This window comes from Lutra lutra, chromosome 11 (assembly GCF_902655055.1).
Source record: "Lutra lutra chromosome 11, mLutLut1.2, whole genome shotgun sequence".
In the NCBI taxonomy this organism is placed as follows: Eukaryota; Metazoa; Chordata; class Mammalia; order Carnivora; family Mustelidae; genus Lutra; species Lutra lutra.
In genome coordinates, this window is record NC_062288.1 from 71,383,425 (window position 1) to 71,398,431 (window position 15,007).

A 15,007-nucleotide genomic window follows, 5' to 3' on the forward strand; every position below is an offset into this window, starting at 1 on the left:
AAGGCAAAAAAGGGGACTCTAAAGAATTCCTGCTGTGCTTGACATAATCCTCATTTCAGGTACGTTCTGCAGGAGTAAACGCTAAGATGGAGCTTGGGTTGCTCAAGTCTTACTACTGACCCACACCCGGGGAAGGAAGTGGGCGGAAGCAGCTGGCGGGCCTACCCAGCCACAGCCAATCACGTGAGGAGCTCTGGGCTGACACCGCCTCTTCCGGCCTGGGGCTGCAGTGCCGTGCTTTCTGCAGCCTCCCTCGCTCGGTGTCTGTGGGCGGCACGAAGACGGGACTGCAGGAGGCTGTCTGCTGACTGGACTCCCAGTGCTGAAGCGGAGGTGGGTGACACGGCTCTGTGACTACCATCTTCTCCCAGCGCAGGAGCCTCATTTCCGAAACCACTGGCAGTGCAGTTCTTCTATGGCGTCGTGGGCCTCTTTTCCTGAGGGAGACTTGGAAGGGGGCGGTGAGCAGACAAACGGCTCTTCATTGTCTTCCAACTTTGCTGTTTGTTCTAAGTTCCCTTCACTTTCAGCTACCACTTCTGCTGGCCTCAGTAGCCTCCGTGGTGCTGTGACCTACCTACACTTTTATCCCCAAGAAGCCCAAGGTTCTGGTCACCATGCCCTTCTTAAGCTGGAGCAGCTATACCTAAGTGCCCAAGTGGGCTGCACCCATATTCCTGCCAGCCCCCATTGTGTGACAACAGGCCTACCTCCTCCTCATGATGAGAGGCAACTACGCAATAAGTTCTCTCCCTCCTGCTGGTTCCGGACACAGGGAGCTTAAGATGACTGGGTGACTCTTGCTAGGTCCCCTGGCAAAAGTGTGGCTGCTCAGGGTGCTACGTCTTCTAACCCTGCAGAGCCCAGAACTGAGGAGTCACAGCCCCTGTGGCCAGATCATTGAGATCAGTGGCATGTGAGTCCACTTCTGCTGCCACTCTTATTTCTTGGTCCATCTATTCTTTCTCTTGGAGACAGCATATAAAGCTCTTCCATCCTGGGAATATAATCTCTTCCAGAGATTGGCACCCCGTCCCTTCAGAGTCATGCTCTTGACCTGGTGCTTCCAGCAGGCAGTTTCAACACTCTCAAGCTGGCTCCTTCTGAGGAATGCGGCATGTGCTGCAATCCCATGATCATGGGCTGACTCCTGCTCCTCCTTTGCTGTGATGTGGGCCCATGATCTGACAGCATGGTATGTGGGATCTCTTACCAGTGGATGGAATACTCTCTAAGCCCTTGAGGATGTTGACTGGGGCCTACAGGTGGGAAAGGCAAATCTGTTCCCAGAACATGCATGTATTCCTGAACTGCTGGTTTTTCCAGGATTGAAGGGGCCCAATGTAGTTAGTTTGTTGCCAAGTTAGCTAGTTAATCTCTTTGGGGTATGATGCCTTATCATAGGCTCCGTGGTGGTCTCTCCTTGCTGGACATTCAGCAGTGCCAGTAATTAACCTTAGACCTTTTCTCTTTACATTCAAAGTGAATGACCAGTAGCAAGATTGGTCTTGGTGAATGAAAGTCCATGCTGCTGACCCAGATATTTACCTCCATCTTTGCCACTGTGGCCAAATGCCAGCACTGATCCCAGTGCTGATGACAAAGGCATCAACTGGCCTGCTTTTTTATCTACTTGATTGCTTATCGCCTTTTCTATGATAGACCCTGTCTGGTGGATCCCAACATTTGATACACAGACCTTAATACTTTGTGCCTTTGCCTGTATGTCTAACTATATTCTCTCTCCTAGACCTCTTTGTCCCCCATTTTCTGATATTTTTCCTCCCATACCCCTGACCAAAGGCTGGCCCTTTTGATACCACCTCTGAATTCATAAATATTCTAATCTTGAGCCATTTCTGTTACTACACAACATGAATAACCAGGTGTACCTAGTTGTTGAAGAGACTTTTTCCCATTGCATATTCTTGCATCCTTTGTTGAAGATTTATCGATTATATAATTGTGGGTTTCTTTCTGGGCTCTCTGTTGTGTTACATTGATCTATGTGTCTGTTTTTGTGCCATTACCATATGGTTTTGATTACTACAGCTTAATACTATAACTTGAAATCTGGAATTGTGATACCTCCAGCTTCTTTCTTTTTCAAGATTGCTTTAGCTATTTGAGGTCTTTTGCGGTTCCATATAAGCTTTAGGATTGTTTATTCTAGTTCTGTGAAAGATGCTGTTGGTACTTTGATGGGGATTGCATTAAGTTTGTAGATTGTTTTTGGGTAGTATGGACATTTTAACACTATTTCTTCATTCTGTGTGTAAGGGATATATTTCCATTTGTTTGTGTTGTCTTCAGTTTCTTTCATCAATATTTTGTCATTTTCAGAGTACAGGTCTCTCACCTCCTTGGTTAAGTTTATCACTAGGTATTTTATTTTCTTTGGTCCAATTATAAATAGAATTGTTTTCTTAGTTTCTCTTTCTGCTGGTTCCTTATTAGTGTATAGAAATGCAATGGATTTCTGTACATTGATTTTGTATCCTGTGACCTTACTGAATTCATTATCAGTTCCAGTAGTTTTCTGGTGGAGACTCTAGAGTTGTTTGTTTTTTTTTTAGATTTTTATTTATTCATTTGATAGATAGAGATCACAAGTAGGCAGAGAGGCAGACAGAGAGAGAGGAGGAAGCAGGCTCCTGGCTGAGCAGAGAGCCAGACGTGGGGCTCGATCCCAGAACCCTGGGATCATGACTCGAGCCGAAGGCAGAGGCTTTAACCCACTGAGCCACCCAGGCGCCCCTCTAGAGTTTTTTTATATACAGTATCATGTCATCCAGAAATAGTGCATGTTTTGCTTCCTCTACCAATTTGGATGCCTTTCATTTCTTTTCCTTGTCTGATTGCTGTTGCTAGGATTTCCAGTACCGTATTGAATAGAAGTGGTGTGCATGGACAGCCTTGTCTTGTTCCTGATCTTAGGGGAAATGCTCTCACTTTTCCTCATTGAGTATGATGTTAGCTGTGGATTTTTATTTTTTATTTGTTTAAAATATTTATTCATTTATTTATTAGAGAGAAAGAGAGTATGCATGCAAGTTGGGTGGGGGGAGCAGAGGGAAAGAATCTCCAAGCAGACTCTTTAGTGAGCGTGGAGCCCGACACAGGACTTCATCCCGCAACCCATGAGATCATGACCTGAGTGGAAACCAAAAGTTGGAGGCTCAACCAACTGAGCCACCTAGGCACCCCCAGCTGTGGGTTTTTAATGTATAACCTTTATTATATTGAGGTATGTTCCCTCTAAACCTACTTTGCTGAGGGTTTTTACCATAAATAGATGTTGTACTTTGTCAAATGCTTTTTCTGCATCTGTTGAAATGATCGTATAGTCATATGGTTTTTATCCTTTCTCTTATTGATGTGGTACATCATGTTGATAGATTTGTGAATATTGAGCTACCCAGGCATCCTGGCAATAAATTCCTGACCAGAGTTATCTCTGAAAGGTATTACAATTAAAAGAAGGAGGTACATTTTCTATCAGTTTTTAGGTTTGGATTTTTAAGATTTCTCTTTCAATATTTGGACTTTAGGTAAACACCTATTAGGTAAACACCTGTAATTTGAGCAAACCGTTGTGGAGAGGTTAATGGTATCTGAGAGATGTTTGTGGCTGTAGCATTGGTAGTCCAACTTCCCATGGATATGAAGAAACTTTCCTATCTACTGTAGCCAAGAGATGTGCAACTCCCTAACACCTTTGACGTATGAGCTAACCCACCCACATGCCTACCTACCTATTTATCCATCCATCCACCTAGCCGGTTAATATTTACCAGTACCTACTGTCTGTTAGACCCTGTGTAATTGGTGGAGACACAGTGGAAAACACATTGGTCACCATCCTTATCTGTAAGCTTATGGTATAATTGTGAGGCAATCAAATAAAAAGGGCTTTGCAACACAATGTGATTCTGGTGCTATGAGAAGTGAGCATAGGGGTTATGAATGAATATAGGTCTACCCTGATAATCAGTCCAAACAGTGCTCATCTCATCCAAACCTCTTTTTATATAGATGGTCTCCCTCATTTTCTTTCTTCCTCTTGCTCCCAAATAACCATTTTTTTCTTACCCAGTTAACTTTAAGATGAGTAATAAGTAAGGGAGTAATAGGAATATAAAATTCTTACTCTATATAAAGCATTTTAATAAAGTACTCTTAGAATATTATAATTTTATATCAGATCCTTGCTGCTATATTATACATAAATGAGCATACTGTCAAGATCACAGTCACATGAATGTTCTAGAAACATTGTACAAGAAGCTCAAGTTCATTGAAATAATTCTCTTCTGAGACTGGAGATTTTTCTTTCCTTGGTCACTCTCTTTAGAAAAGTTTTATTGCCTAGCCCTATCCATTTGTCTCCATCTGTCTTAGATGGTTGGTTTGGGTTTTCCTAGGTGGTTTTAGCAGTTCCGGAAACTTGTTTGCCATTATTTCTTCAGTTCTATTATGATTTGAAGTACTTTGAAAGAAGAATGGTTTGTTGCTGCCTGCATATACTGACCACATCCTCACCTGTGTCAGTGCCCTTCAGAGTTCCTTTTTCACCACATCATCAATCTCTGTAATAACGACTGAGTTTTTAAGGATTACAGGGGCATTTAAAAAAAAATTATTTACTTATTTGAGAGAGAGAGAGAGAGAGAATGAGATAGAGAAAGAGCATGAGAGGAGAGAGGTCAGCGGGAGAAGCAGATTTCCTACCGAGCAGGGAGCCCAATGTGGGACTCCAGGATCATGACCTGAGCCAAAGGTAGTCGCCCAACCAACTGAGCCACCCAGGCGCCCTACAGGGGCATTTTTACATTTTTTTTTTTTACTTATGTAGTCTCCCAATTTAATAGAAACCTGATATTCATACTTAAAGACATGGACAATTTCTAAGATTTTGAATTCTTTGAAGTAGGATATTGCAGGAAGTATGCTATTTCTAGTTTTCTTTATAATATCTTAACATTTAAAAATTAGAAATGAGAAGAATTTAAGAAATACTATATAGATCTGCATTGAGAGATGAGGAAAAGAGCAATTGAGTGCTATTGATTTATAGGAGAAATTTAAATATTATGTAATCATTTCTGCAGTAAAGACCCCATTATAATGTTTGAACATGAGATCAGATGTCATAGTTTATTTCCAGTGTAAGTACTGCTTTAAAAAGGTTTTGAAAATTCCAGTTGTTTCTGCCTTAGCAGAGTGGTTTCTTCAAATTCAAACTAATTTAGGGGAAAAAAACCCTAAAAACTTTAAATACTCAAGAAAGATTTCTAATTTGTTATTACTGTCAGTAGCACTCAAATTATTTAAAAATCTTGACTATGACTACATAGCATGCTTATATTGAAATGATGTGCAAGAAAAAGATGTGTAGAATAAATATAAAATATATTGTGGGCATGCCTGGGTGGCTCAGTAGGTTAAGTGTCTAACTCTTGGTTTCAGCTTAGACCTTGATCTCAGGGTCCTGAGATGGAGCCTCATGTCAGGCTCTGTGCTCAGTGGGGAGCCTGCTTGAGTTTCTGTACCTCTCCTGCTGCTCCACCCCCCTCAAATAAATAAATAAATCTTTAAAAATTACTTTGTGAATTTCTAAATTTTTTTTTTAAAGATTTTATTCATCCACTTGACAGACAGAGATCACAAGTAGGCAGAGAGGCAGAGAGAGAGAGGAGGAAGCAGGCTCCCCGCTGAGCAGAGAGCCCGATGTGGGGCTCGATCCCAGGACCCTGGCATCACGACCCGAGCCGAAGGCAGAGGCTTTAACCCACTGAGCCACCCAGGTGCCCCGTGAATTTCTAAATTTAATATAATTTTACTTTATTTTATTTTATTATTCTTCCAAACATCACCAAATCATCGCTCAGCTATGTGGATATGCACAATAATAATTTTTAATTCTATGTGTTTTATATTTTGCCAACTTTCTTTTTTTTTTTTTTAAGATTTTTTAAATTTATTTGACAGACAGAGATCACAAGTAGGCAGAGAGAGACAGGGGGAAGCAGGCTCCTTGCTGAGCAGAGAGCCTGATGTGGGGTTCGATCCCAGAACCCTGGGATCATAACATGAGCCAAAGGCAGAGGCTTTAATCCACTGAGCCACCCAGGCACCCCTATTATGTCAACTTTCAAATTTTGCCCTTATTTATCTTTTTTGTCTTTAAGAAAGTTTATTTGTCAAGGTAGGGGAAGAGAACATATTTTATTTAACAGTTTGTTAGCTTGATTTATAGCTTTTACATTTGTAGACGTGTATTTTTATTCTTGTCCCAGGTTCCACAAATGCTGGAGAAAAGCCTACTTCATTCCTTAATTCAAAAAGAAAAAAAAAAAAAGCCATGATATTTACGGATTCTAAATTTTTTTTTAAAAATTAGAAAAAGGCACATATTAAAAATTCTGGTTGCCACTCTAACCCCATCCACCGCATTCTCACCTCTGCCTGCAAACCCTTTCCCAGGTAGCCCCGTTTATTTTCCTACGTCGTATACACAAATAAAATCATATATAGGGGCTGAAAAGGAAAATCCTCAAAGAGAAGGATTATGAGGGTCAGTCACATTAAGTCAAGGGGAAGGTAGAAACAAAGCAGGCCACATCCCAAGGGACTTTGGTCCGTCTCCATGAAAATTTCAGAAGTCTCTGTGTCCCACATGCCCAAATCTAGCCTCAGGCTAGAACAGGGTCACTTATGTTAATACTGGTATCTCTGATAGAAGCTCTCCAGGGTTTTACTGGCAGGAGCAGCTTACCCCAATTTCCCTAGTTGTAACAGGTTTTAATTCAGGCAGTCATCAGAATCAAGCCCTCTTGGTACCTAATCTCTTAAAAGAGCTCTACTTTTAGGGGTACAGTGAGTCAAAGTGAAAGACCTTAAATAGCCACCCACTCCTTTATGCTCACATCTGAGGGTAGGGCATTTTTCCTGGATGACTCTGCTGTAGCCCAGGGAGGGTGAGGGGGGTTCTTCTGTGCAGAAACAGCAGGTGGTGTGGCAGATGCTCTTCCTCCCACCATCTTTGAGGCCAGACAGAACAGTCCCTTGACATAGTTGCAGGGAAGGCATGAAGAGCTGGGTCAGGTTTGACATGGCCTTTCTCAGGTAGTCTAGAGGCCCCCTCCAGTGACTCATCTGCTGTCCTGGTATGATATGGTATGAATGGCATTATTATTACGGGGTCTATTTCTCTACTTCAGAAGAGGAACATATCCTGAGATTGGTTAAATCCTGTATCTGGTTGACTCTAAGGGATTAAAAAAGGATAGCCCTATTATGTCTCTGTTCATTTAAAAAAAAAAACCAAAAAACCACATGATTTCTGGATAATCTTTGATTTCTGTAAATGTGCTTAGCTAATTTTCCAGTCTTTCTTCCTCTATTGATTGAGAGTCTGTGGTACACAACACCTGAGGTTATACTGTTGGTCAGAGGACATTTGAACACTTTTGTCCTTCTTAAACATAGTCATTTGATACAAGCCCTGTGGACATAATGTTTGTCAGAAATGGGCCATTTCCATGATACGTTCCAAGGTTGGATTTGCTAACATTTCACATTTGCTAAGCACTAAGAAAAGAAGTTTAATAATTCCAATTATCAATGAAAATGAATAAAAATATAGCAACACAGATTACAGTACATTAATATAAATATGAGTTATGAAGCATATCTGGAGAAGAGAACATTTTTAAGATTATTTGTTCTAGGATTTGATGCCTGAGACTTTATCTTTTAGATTCCCTCTATTCTCTCATATTCTTTCCCCCTCTGTCTCTGCGTTGCAAAGTTTTTTGCTGACATTGAATTGCTGTTTTCATCAAGTAGGGGGATGTTTGGTTTGTTTGCTAGTTTACTTGCCTAGTATTACAACTCTGTTCAAATATATATTGGTGTGATATTTTCTAAAGTGTTCTTAGACTATGATATATGTAAATTTTCTTTATGGATTCACACTCAAGGATGCATTGTTACTTAACATTATTCTACCTGTTGTTATAATCCACAAGTGACATGTGATATTTTTCTTTTATTATTATAGAAAACATAATTAAAATTGTAATTAAAGCAGTTGATTGAACAGTGTATAAAATATATAACATAACAATCTCATACTTAGGTATTGCTCATTATAATTCAACATAATGAACTATTTTAAAATTATTCATTGTTCTTTATTTGCACTAAAAGAAAGCTTATTTTGAGGTTTTTGGCTCTCTGCCTAGACATTTTAGTGTGGGAAATAAAACAATGCTAAATTCTATAGTAGTATATATATGTATGTATGTACACATACACATTTCATTTCTTTTCACAGATTTCCTCCCTGGATGAGACAAAAGTTCTACCTTACCAGTTAGAACTTGTTAGTGAAACTGCTCATTTGGGTAGGGAAATCATGAAGTACATATAATGCCCTGAGGTTTAATAAGCAGTTTCTGGAAAGTTGCAAGGCTGTTGTTGGGTAGCTATTACTATGAGGTTGTTATTATTTGATTAGCTCACTACAAGGGAGTCTTTTTCTGAGATCTAGCCCTGGATCACTGTCTGCATTTGAGAGTGTTCTCTCCTTAGTTGCAGGAGTAACCCAGCCGTTCATTCTGGAAGATCAACCCAGGGATGTCACTATGTTATGCACGTAGGAAAAAAGTCACAGGTTTGCTTAACCCCTTTTATGCTGGTAAAAAGTGAATTTCCACAGTGTTGGTGAGCTTGTGAAAAAATTGGAGCCCTCATACATTGATGTGTAAAGTGGCGCAGCCACTTTGAAAAACAGTTTAGCAGCTCCTCAAAAAGTCGAACATAAAGGTCCCATATGACCCAGCAAGTCCACTCCTAGATTTATAACCCAGAGAACTGAGAATTGAAAACACATGTCCGTGCAAAAACTTGTGCACAGGTGTTCATAGCAGCATTATTCATAATAGCCAAAAAGTGGAAACAACCCAGATGCGTATACCAACTGAGGTAGGGATAAAGGATGGTGTATCCAAAGAATCTGGCATTTTTTTGCCACTGAGAAGGACTGAAGCACTGACACATGCTGTGATGTGGGTGAATCTTGAAAACATTATGATAAGTGAAAGAAGTCAGTCACAAAAAGCTCCACATGATATGATTCCTTTATATAAAGTGCCCAGAATAGGTAAATTTGTAGTTAGAAAGTAGACTAGTAGTTTCTAGGGGATGGAAGGAAGGGGAAATTAGGAGTGACTGCTAATGGGTATAGGGTTTCTTTTGGGGATGATGAAAATATTTTGCAATTAGATAGTGACATTGGTTGCACAATTCTGGTAACTATACTAAAAACCATTGAATTGTACAGTTAAAAACCCTTATTCAACAGAAATAAAACATCCACACAGAGACATGCATGTGAATGTTTATAGCATTCATAATAGCCCCAAACTAAAAACTCAAATACCTATCATCTAGTGAATGGATAAACAGAATGTGATATACCCATAGAATGAAATACTATTCAGTGATATATTAAAACAAAGTGCTGATAGATGCTGCAACATGGATGAATTTCAAAAACATAATGCTCAGTGAAAGAGGTAGGAATAAGAATCACATACTGTGTGATCCTATTTATTTATTTTTTTATAAGATATTATTTATTTGATAGACAGAAATCACAAGTAGGCAGAGGGGCAGGCAGAGAGAGAGGAGGAAGCAGGTTCCCCACTGAGCAGAGATCCCGATTCGGGGCTCGATCCCAGGACCCTGGGATCATGACCTGAGCCGAAGGCAGAGGCTTTAATCCACTGAGCCACCCAGGCGCCCCTGTGTGATCCTATTTAAAGAAAATATCCAGAAAAGGAAAATTTATAGGCATAGAAATAAGATCTGTGGTTGCCTAGGGTAGTAGGGATTAAATGTAAATGGGCCCTGGGGAGCTTTATGGGTTGATGGAAACATCCTAACGTCCTAAAGCTGGATTTTGGTGATGATTGCATAACTATAGATTTATCAACAGTCATTGACATAACTGTATAGTGGGTGAATTTATGGCATATAGATTTCAAAAAAGTTGTTAAAAACCTCAACAATAGAATTGGCTATAAATTTCTTTAGACATTCCCCAATTTCCTTGCTGTAAGGATGAATATTTTCTACATGCCATAGGGTATGAATGGAAGAGGAGTTGCAAAGATGTTTTGAGCAAAACTAGCATCAGATTTCTCCTCAAGAAACTGATTTGAAAGGAACAAACCTCTCTTAGATGTCGCAATGCCAGTGTGTCCCTCAAGTAGTCAGATCCCTGTGTTTGTTCTGTCTGATACGTGACTCTTCCCTGTATATGCTATGCAGGCTCTGCGAAGCTTCTGATGGGGGAGGGAATCAGACTAGAGGAGCCTCAAGACAATTCCTAATTCACAGAAATAAACACATCCCTCCCTTCCATGTTAATGGAAATTTCCCCTAATTAAACAAGGTTTTGTAAAACTAACACAAACTTCATTTATAGAGGCCCTTTGACCATCCTACTAGAGATGGTGGTATGATTCAGGGCTATCAAGAAAGAGCATCTTTCCCTGCCTTGATCGACCCCTGTATATAAATACCACACCAAAAAGGAACAAGTTGTGTACCGTACACAAAAATGTCAAAAAACATATACACAAGCAGTTGTGCCCACGGAGGAAACCTGAGTTGAGGAATAACATATGAATGATTGTTTGGGGGTTTTCTATTAGTTTAAATGTGTCAGTGACCAAACATTTTTTTATGCATAGTTGTCTATCATTCTTCTTTTTCTATTCAGACCCATTGCTCCTGCAGTTTTCTTCTCTTATTCCTATATCACCAACTTTTCTCTTTCTTTTAGATCATACCTGTTAGTATACAAACAGGCTATGCTATCCCTATTAAACAACAACAATAACCTTTAAATTTTAAAAACCCTATTGACCATACATCTCCCTCTGGCAGCTGTCCCATTTTTCTGCATCTCTTTTTTTTTTTTTTTTTTTTTTTTGACAAAACTCTCAAAAGACTTGTCTGTGCTTCCCAGTTCCATTTTGGCTTGCCTCTCCTCCACTCCGCTCTCTCCCCTGCCCAATCTACCAAAACTTGGCTTGTTGAGATCAACAAGCACTTCTACTCTGCTCATTCAGTGGCCAACTCCTAGTCTTCCTTTTATTTGACCCATTAACCACACTTAATCTATGTGACACAGTTGATCATCCCTTCCTTCTTGAGATTATTCTTCCCTGGGCTTCAAGGGCACTGTGCTCTTCTGGCTTCCCTTTTTTCCCTTCTCACTGTTTCTTTTTTGTTTCTTTCCTGGTTCCTTCTTACTGTCATGATCTCCAAACACTGGAAAGCTCTTGGCTTAGTCCACAGACCTGTATTTGCCATCTGTATTCACTCCTTTGGTGGTCTCATGCAGGCTCATGACTTTAAATACCGTCTGTGGACCATCTGTGCCCAGCTCAGACCTCTTACCTCAACTCCGGATTCAAAGAGCCCAGTGTCTCCTGGACACACCTACCTGGATGAGATTTCTAAAGCATCTCACTCTTAAAATGTTCAAGCCTGATCTGGCCCTCTTTTAACTCTCTTACCTATTCTCTGTGGCTCCCTGGTGCCCGCTCACGCTGCCCAGTGCTTTTCCAAACATGCCAGGCATGCTTCCACTTTAGAACATTTGCATTTGCTATTCTCTCTTCTTGGAATACTCAATCCACATGGCTTGTTTCCTTTCCTCCTTCAGGGATTTGCTCAAAGATCCTGTTTTTACTAAGGCTTCCCCTGACTACTCTTAAAAAATAACAGCTCACGCATGCCTTAAACTTATGAGTAAGAAAAATAACAACTCACGCTGCCTTAAGCCCTTTCTAACCTCCCTTCCTATCATTTTTTTCCTGATAGCACTTAATCACCATCTCACATACTATTTATTTTTTTGCTGATTTGTTACTTATCTTCCCTCACTAGCTTGTAAATTCCATAAGAGCAGGGATTTTTTAAAATCACTCTTACTTTCTGTTCATCCTTAGTGTCTGGCATGAATAGTGCCTGGCATGTAATGGGCATTCAGTAAATATTGTTTGAATGAATAAATCTTAGAGTGCTTGGAAATGTAAAATTTCCTTTATGACTTAGGGTCATCTATATTTGGTTAGTCTTTTCTGACTGTCCCCTTTTCTTCTCCCATTCTCATCAGAGTAGAGTTTTACACTTTCTCTTCTCTTGTACTGCTGTTCCTTGAACGTACTTTTATGATTGAACACTTCACACTGAGTTCTAATTTATTTGTAAGCATGTCTGCCTTCCTTTCCACACTGTAGGCTCTTTAGGGCATCAACTGTATTTCATCCATTTCTAAGTCCCCACTACTTTGAATAGTGTCTGGAAGTGGTTAGACACCAGTTAAATGTCAGTTGGAATGAATTGCCCACACATAAAAGAGTAGGTGCAGACACAGAGTGTGGGACATTTGAGTCAAAGTGTGATTGAGTTTGTTGTTCTACTCTGTACAGTTAATGTCACCCCCCTTTTCTCTCAGCTTACTGAATCATAGGATCAGAGTACTTCTGCTTGGCATGTGAAGTACAAGTAACTGGCTGTCTCCTCCACATTCTCCTCCCTCTACACAGTATAATCTCCCTGTATCCCACTTCCGAGAGTTAAGAACAGAGGCACAGCTCCTTGCCTTTCCTCTTTGTCTGCCTCCGTCTCCACTTACAGCATCCCCACCTCCAGCTGAGGCTGCAGACGGGACTGCCCCATCCTGGTCACAGCTCCCTTCATCCCTTCAGTGTAGGATCCTCCAGGCTCTGCCCTGAGCCCGTTTTTCATTTCACATACTCTTTCTTGTCAATCTTATCTAGCCCTCCACTTCCACCTATGGAAATACCATCAAACCTATGATTTTAGACAGAATTTAGTAATATTTAGTACTAGACACCTTCTAGACAACCTAAAATTTAGCTTCCCAAACTTAGCATTTGCAAACTGTCTTCACAATTTGTACCTTATCAGACTATTGCCAATATATTTTAGTATTCCTTAAAAACCAAGATACCTTTTTTCTTCATTTAGCCAAAGAAATAATGTCAGTGAAGTCAGGGTTTTCTTGTGCAATAATTTTTTTTGGAAAACACCTGAAAATAAATATAAAACAGTAAAATGAGGTTTCTCTGTGGACCGTCTAAAATCCTGCAGTGTACCATGCTTTGGGGACCTTGGATTTAACACAGCATTTTTATTTTGTAGAGGAGGCAGCCAAAGTTCAAAGAGGTTTAACAACAAAACTTGGGTTGGCCGTGAGCCTTGACTCCGTCCTTGACCCCGTGATATTCAGCCCTGTACCCTCTCCAGAGCCAGAGACTAGTTTTCCCAATTCCCTGCTTTCATGTCTCATTAGATATCCCAGCAACATGCTAGACTTGGTCCTAAACAACTCATTTTCCCCCCATTCAAAAGCTGTTCCTCTTTTTGGCTTCTGTTGTTGCTACCCAGACTCCAAGCATCTGCTTGATTCTTCCACTCCTATATTCAACTGCTGAGATTGTCAGTTTTACTCCCTCATTATCTGACCTGTCAGTGGCAAAGCTGTCCTGTGAAACCCAGTGGCAGCCAGCTTTCTCACCTTTGAGTCCTCTTAGTACTTTGCATGTTTCAGTTGGTGGCATTTATTATATACTACCTCTCATCTTCATTTTATCTGTAAACTTATCTGCAAACTTTTTTTGAAGGAAGGATTTAATTATCATTGACTCTCCAGTCTCTTGCACATGTATACAGTGTTCTGTGTAAATGAATGTTTGAGTGAATGACTCAATCTATCAATCAATCAACAGATGAATGGATGAATGAGTTAACTGCAATTAAGCAAGGTAAAAGCAGCATGGGGAGCTATGATTTTAAAATAATCATTTTGTTAGTATTTTGGTTGCAGATTTTTGGAAAACAGCTTACATGTAGGTTTTCTTGATATTTTATGAACTCAAAGGCAATGTTAGTATAGAGTAAGTGGAAATTTTCTTCAGGTGTGAAATATGAGCATTTCTAACTTGAAGATAGCTATAAAAATCCAGCTTATTGGGATGCCTGGGTGGCTCAGTCGGTCAAGCTTCTGCCTTTGGCTCAGGTCATGATCCCAGGGTCCTGGGATCAAGTCCCGCATGGGGCTCCTTGCTTGGCGGGGAGCCTGCTTCTCCCTCTGCCTCTGCCTGCTGCTCTGCCTGCTTGTGCACTCGCAAGTGCTCTCTCTCTCTCTGACAAACAAATAAATAAATAAAATCTTTTTTAAAAAAATCCAATTTATGATTGGTCACTGCGACTTATAATGAAGGTACGGTCTGTTAGTCAAACAATTAAGCTGTTTGAAGTATGCACAGGAGGATAATTAATAAATATATTAATTACTTTTTCAGGCCACGGACACTCCCAGCTGTCAGCTCTTAACTCAAGCATGTGTGCTGTCTTGGTAGCAGAAGTGTAAGTCTGTAATACTGTTATTATGACACATTATTTACTGGTTACTAAATTGGGAAGCTCTAGAATTATGTTCTTAAATATTTTTTGTCTTATACTAATTAGAATGCCAGATCTTTGTTTCTTTGGCCAGTTAATTCCTTATCTCCTTATATCATTTAAAACCAGGCTTAAACCTGTACCCCTGGGGCAAATAATACATTATATGTTAATAAAAATAATTTTTAAAAAACCAGGCTTAAATCTCATCTTCACTTTGTTATTTTCTCTGGTTCCTGGGGAAGAACCTAGGCATTTTCATTGAACCACTGCCACAGGTGACTCTGATGCAAAGGGTTCCCATGCCATACTTTGTGTCACTTTGCACAAGACTAGAAGTGTTTTAAGAATGAAAATCTTCATTCATTTGTATCAGTAGGACCTGTGTAGACTATGTTCTGTACATAGACATATAATGAAAGTATAGTCTATGAGTCAAACAATTAACCTATTTGAAGTATAAGTAAGGAAGTATAAGCAGACACTCAATATA

The 15,007-nt window shown here is 40.0% G+C and overlaps 1 protein-coding gene across 2 annotated transcripts in view; it reads left to right on the top strand.

Moving 5' to 3' along the window:
- The first annotated feature begins 212 nt into the window (after window positions 1-212).
- IFRD1 (interferon related developmental regulator 1) overlaps window positions 213-15,007 on the top strand; it is a 92,618-nt gene continuing 77,823 nt past the window's right edge. Inside the window, exons 1-2 of one of the 2 annotated variants that reach the window (XM_047694439.1) lie at window positions 290-333; window positions 14,415-14,478. The gene's annotated coding sequence lies outside the window, so the exon portion shown is untranslated. Of the gene's footprint in view, window positions 334-14,414; window positions 14,479-15,007 lie in introns of both variants that reach the window. The other variant, XM_047694438.1, reaches the window with a different exon arrangement.